Below are 6,000 nucleotides of genomic sequence, written 5' to 3'. Positions count from 1 at the left end.
CTATATATCAATATTCGTTTCCGGACCATTCCGGAAACCCTCGTGACGTCCGTGATCTCATCCGGGACTCCGAACAACATTCAGTAACCAACCATATAACTCAAATACGCATAAAACAACATCGAACCTTAAGTGTGCAGACCCTGCGGGTTCGAGAACTATGTAGACATGACCCGAGAGACTCCTCGGTCAATATCCAATAGCGGGACCTGGATGCCCATATTGGATCCTACATATTCTCCAAAGATCTTATCGGTTGAAACTCACTGCCAAGGAGTCATACAATCCCGTATGACATTCCCTTTGTGCTTCGGTATGTTACTTGCCCGAGATTCGATCGTCGGTATCCATATACCTATTTCAATCTCGTTTACCGGCAAGTCTCTTTACTCGTTCCATAATACAAGATCCCGTGACATACACATTGCTCGCAAGGCTTGTGTGTGATGTTGTATTACCGAGTGGGCCCCGAGATGCCTCTCTGTCACACGGAGTGACAAATCCCAGTCTCGATCCATACTAACTCAACGGACACTTTCGAAGATACATGTAGAGCACCTTTATAGTCACCCAGTTACGTTGTGACGTTTGATACACACAAGGTATTCCTCCGGTGCCAGTGAGTTATATGATCTCATGGTCATAGGAATAAATACTTGACACACAGAAAAAAACAGTAGCAACAAAATGACACGATCAACATGCTACGTTCATTAGTTTGGGTCTAGTCCATCACATGATTCTCCTAATGATGTGATCCCGTTATCAAGTGACAACACTTGCCTATGGTCAGGAAACCTTGACCATCTTTAATCAACGAGCTAGTCAACTAGAGGCTTACTAGGGACAGTGTTTTGTCTATGTATCCACACAAGTATTGTGTTTCCAATCAATACAATTATAGCATGGATAATAAACGATTATCATGAACAAAGAAATATAATAATAACTAATTTATTATTGCCTCTAGGGCATATTTACAACAGTCTCCCACTTGCACTAGAGTCAATAATCTAGTTCACATCACCATGTGATTCTAACAAATCTAACACCCATATAGTTCTGGGGTCTGATCACGTCTTGCTCGTGAGAGAGGTTTCTGTCAACGGTTCTGAAACTTTCAGATCCGTGTGTTCTTTACAAATCTTTATGTCATCTTATAGATGTTGCTACTACGTGCTATTCAAAAATACTCCAAATATCTACTCTACTATACGAATCTGTTTCACTGCTCATAGTTATTCGGATTAGTGTCAAAGCTTGCATCGACGTAACCCTTTACGACGAACTCTTTAACCACCTCCATAATCGAGAAAAATTCCTTAGTCCATTAGTTACTAAGGATAACTTTGACCGCTGCTAGTGATTCAATCATGGATCACTCTCTGTACCTCTCAACAAACTTGAGGCAAGGCACACATTAGGTGCGGTACTCAGGATGGCATACTTTAGAGTCTATGGCTAAGGCATAGGGGACGACCTTCGTCCTTTCTCTTTCTTCTGCCGTGGTCGGATTTCGAGTCTTACTCAAATTCACACCTTACAACACAACCAAGAACTCCTTCTTTGCTGATCTATTTTGAACTCCTTCAAAAACTTGTCAAGGCATGCATCTTGTTGAAACTTCTATTAAGCGTTTCGATCTATCTCCATAGATCTTTGATGCTCAACGTTCAAGTAGCGCAATTCAGGTATTCCTTTGAAAAAGTCCTTTCAAACAACCTTTTATGCTTTACAGAAATTCTACATTACTTCTGATCTACAATATGTCAACCACATATACTTATCAGAAATTCTATAGTGCTCCCACTCACTTCTTTGGAAATACAAGTTTCTCACAAACCTTGTACAAACCCAAAATCTTTGATCATCTCAACAAAGTGTATATTCCAACTCCGAGATGCTTGCACCAGTCCATTGAAGGATCGTTGGAGCTTGCATACTTGTTAGTATCTTTAGGATCGACAAAACCTTCTGGTTGTATCACATACAATCTTTCCTCAAGGAAACCATCGAGGAAACAATGTTTTGACATCCTATGTGCAATATTTCATAAATAATGCATCAACTAGTAACATAATTCTAACAGACTTTTAACATCGCTACGAGTGAGAAAGTCTCATCATAGTCAACTGTTTGATCTTGTCGGAAACATCTTTGCGACAAGTCGAGCTTTTCTTAATGGTTACATTTCACCATCATCGTCTGTCTTCCTTTTAAAGATCCATCTTTACTTAATAGTCTTACTACCATCAAGTAGTTCTTCCAAAGTCTACACTTTGTTTTCATGCATGGATCGTCTCTCGGATTTTAAGGCCTCCAGCCATTTGTTCGAATCCAGGCCCACCATCACTTCTCCATAGCTCGTAGGTTCATTGTTACTCAACGTGACCTCCAAGACAGGGTTACCGTACCACTCTGTAGTAGTATGCGACCTTTGTCGACCTACGAGGTTTGTAGTAACTTGATCTGAAGCTCTAATGATCACTACCATCAGCTTTCACTTCAATTGGTGTAGGCGCCACAGGAACAACTTCCTGCGCCCTGCTACACACTGGTTGAAGTGACGGTTCATTAACCTCATCAAGTTCCACCACTCTCCCACTCAATTCTTTTGAGAGAAACCTTTCCTCGAGAGAGGATCCGTTTCTAGAAACAAAACACTTTGCTTCTGGATCTGGGATAGGAGATGTATCCAACTGTTTTGGATATCCTATGAAGATGCTTTCATCCGCTTTCGGTTCGAGCTTATCAGACTGAAACTTTTTTCACATAAGCATCGCAGCCCCAAACTTTCAAGAAACGTCAGCTTTAGATTTCTCTAAACCTCAGTCTATATTGTGTCATCTCAACGGAAATACGCGGTGCCCTATTTAAAGTGAATGCGGTTGTCTCTAATGCATAACCCATAAACGATAGTGGTAATTCGATAAGAGACATCATAGTATGCACCATATCAAATAGTGCGCGGCTATGACGTTCGGACACATCATCACACTATGGTGTTCCAGGTGGCATGAACTGCGAAACAATTTCCATATTGTCTTAACTGCGTACCAAAACTCGTAACTTAGATATTCATCTCTATGATCATATCGTAGACAGTTTATCCTCTTGTCACGACGATCTTCACTCTGAAATTGCCTTGAACCTTTCAATATTTCAGACCTGTGATTCATCAAGTAAATACTCCTGTATCTACTCAAATTGTAAGTGAATTAAGAACATAACGATATCCACTGTGTGCCTTAGCACTCATTGGACTGCACACATCAAAAATGCATTACTCCCAACAAGTTACTCTCTTGTTTCGTGTGGCATGTTTTGCATGTCTCAAGTGATTCAAAATCAAGCGAGTCCAAACGATCCATCACAATGGAGTTTCTTCATGCATTTATACCAACAGGTATGGTTTGCATGTCTCAAACGTTTCAAAAATGAGTGAGTACAAAGATCCATCAGCATGGAGCTTCTTCATGCATTTTACACCAACATGACTCAAGTGGCAGTGCCACAACTAAGTGGTAGTATCATTATTACATTGTATCTTTTGGCACTAATATTATGAACATGTGTAACCCTACGATCGAGATTCAATAAACCATTGAGGGTAATTATTCAAGCAAATAGAATAACTATTATTCTCTTTAAATGAATAATCCTATTGCTATAAACACGATCCAATCATGTTCATGCTCAACGCAAACAGCAAATAACAATTATTTAGGTTTTACCACCAATCCCGATGATAGAGGGAGCGTGCGACGTTTGATCATATCAACCTTGGAAACACTTCCAACACGTATCGTCACCTCGCCTTTAGCTAGTCTCCGTTTATTCCGTAGCTTTCATTTCGTGTTACTAATCACTTAGCAACCGAACCGGTATCCAATACCCACGTTCTACTAGGAGTACTAGTAAAGTACACATCAACATCATGTATATAAAATATACTACTTTCGACTTTGCCAGCCTTCTTATCTACCAAGCATCTAGGGTAGCTCCGCCTTAGTGACCGTTCCCCACATAACAGAAGCACTTAGTCTCGGGTTTGGATTTAATCTTGGGTCTCTTCATTAGTGCAGCAACTGTTTTGCTGTCTCACGAAGTATCCCTCCTACTGCAACAAAAGACCTTCCAACGGCGCGAGAAACAAGCGTGCTGATGGGAGACTATTCTTGTCTTGATACTCCTCAGCAACGGCACCAGGAATCCTTCTGCTACGGCTACACCTTTAGGGACTTCCTTGGCAAATATGCAAAGGATTCCCCCGTAGCCTTGGAGCCTTGCGTTGGTGTTCCCTCGAAGCAAAAAGGGTGATGTAGCACAGCGGCGGTAAGTATTTCCCTCAGTTTTGAGAACCAAGGTAACGATCCAGTGAAGGATTATCACAAGTACCTGCACGAACACAAAGAGCTTGCACCCAACGCTATGAAGGGGTTGTCAATCCCTTACAGATTGTTTGCCATGTGAGAACTGAAAGCAAAAAGAAACAAAGCATAGTAAAAGCGAAAGTGGAAACGATAGGTGTGAACAGATCCGGGGGCCGTAGTGTTCACTAGTGGCTTCTCTCATGAAAGCAAGTAGACGGTGGGTGAATGAATTACTGTCGAGCAATTGATAGAACCGTCCAAAGTCGTGACGTTATCTATGGCAATGATAATATATATAGGCATCACGTCCAAAACAAGTAGACCCATACTTTTTGCATTTACTACTATTACTCCACACATCGACCACTATCCAGCATGCATCTAGTGTATTAAGTTCATGAGAACAGAGTAACGCCTTAAGCAAGATGACATGATGTAGATGGACAATCTCATATCTACGATAAAAGCCCATGTTGTTACCCTTGATGGCAACAACATGATGCGTGCCTTGCTTCCTCTTCTGTCACTGGGAAAGGTCACCACACTGTATGAACCCAAAACCAAGCACTTCTCCCATTGCAAGAATCATAGATCTAGTTGGCCAAACAAAACCCAAGACTCAGAGAGACTTACAAGGATATCAATCATGCACATAAGAAATCAGCAAAGACTCAAATATAAATCATAGATAATCTGATCACAAATCCACAATTCATCGGATCTCGACAAACACACTGCCAAAGAGGATTACATCGGATAGATCTCGATGGAGATCATGGAGAACTTTGTATTGAAGATCCAAGAGAGAGAAGAAGCCATCTAGCTACTAACTACGGACCCATAGGTCTGAAGTGAACTACTCACGAGTCATTGGAGGGGCGATGATGTTGATGGAGAAGCCCTCCAACTCCAAAGTCCCCTCCGGCAGGGCATCGGGAAAGGTCTCCAGATGAGATCTCGCGGAAACGGAAGCTAGCAGCGGCGGAAAAGTGTTTTCGTGGATGCCTTGATTTTTTCTGGATTTTTAGGGAATTTATAGGCCAAAGACCTAGGGCAGGGGAGTGCCAGGGGGGCCACAAGCTTGGTTGCCGCGGCCTCCCCCTGGCCGCAGCAACAGGGCTTGTGGGCCCCCTGTGGGCCCACTGCCTTGGCCCTCAAGCCTCCCGATCTTCTTCCGGTTTGGAAAAATTTAATTTGGGGATTTTATTCTGTTTGGACTCTGTTGCAAAATCAGATCTGAAAAGAGTCAAAAACACAGAAAAAACAGGAACTGGCGCTTGGCACTGAATTAATAAGTTAGTCCCAAAAAAGATATAAAAGGTAAACAAAACATCCAAAGTTTACAAGATAACAGCGTGAGACCATCAAAAATTATAGACACGTTTGAGACGTATCAAGCATCCCCAAGCTTAACTCCTGCTCGTCCTCGAGTAGGGAAGTGATAAAGAATGAATTTTTGGTGCTTTCATGCTACGTAGCATAGATGTCCTTTGTAACTCCTCTTATGTGACGTGAATGTTCAGATCCATTAGATTCAAAACAATAGTTGGCTATTGACGTGGAGACAATAATAATTCAAGCAAACTAGCAAGGTAATCATGAACTTTCAAAATAACAAGGCCAAAAG

This window comes from Hordeum vulgare, chromosome 7H, assembly GCF_904849725.1.
Source record: "Hordeum vulgare subsp. vulgare chromosome 7H, MorexV3_pseudomolecules_assembly, whole genome shotgun sequence".
NCBI lineage: Eukaryota > Viridiplantae > Streptophyta > Magnoliopsida > Poales > Poaceae > Hordeum > Hordeum vulgare.
The sequence above is the reverse complement of the archived record's forward strand: the minus strand, read 5'-3'. Positions refer to the sequence as shown.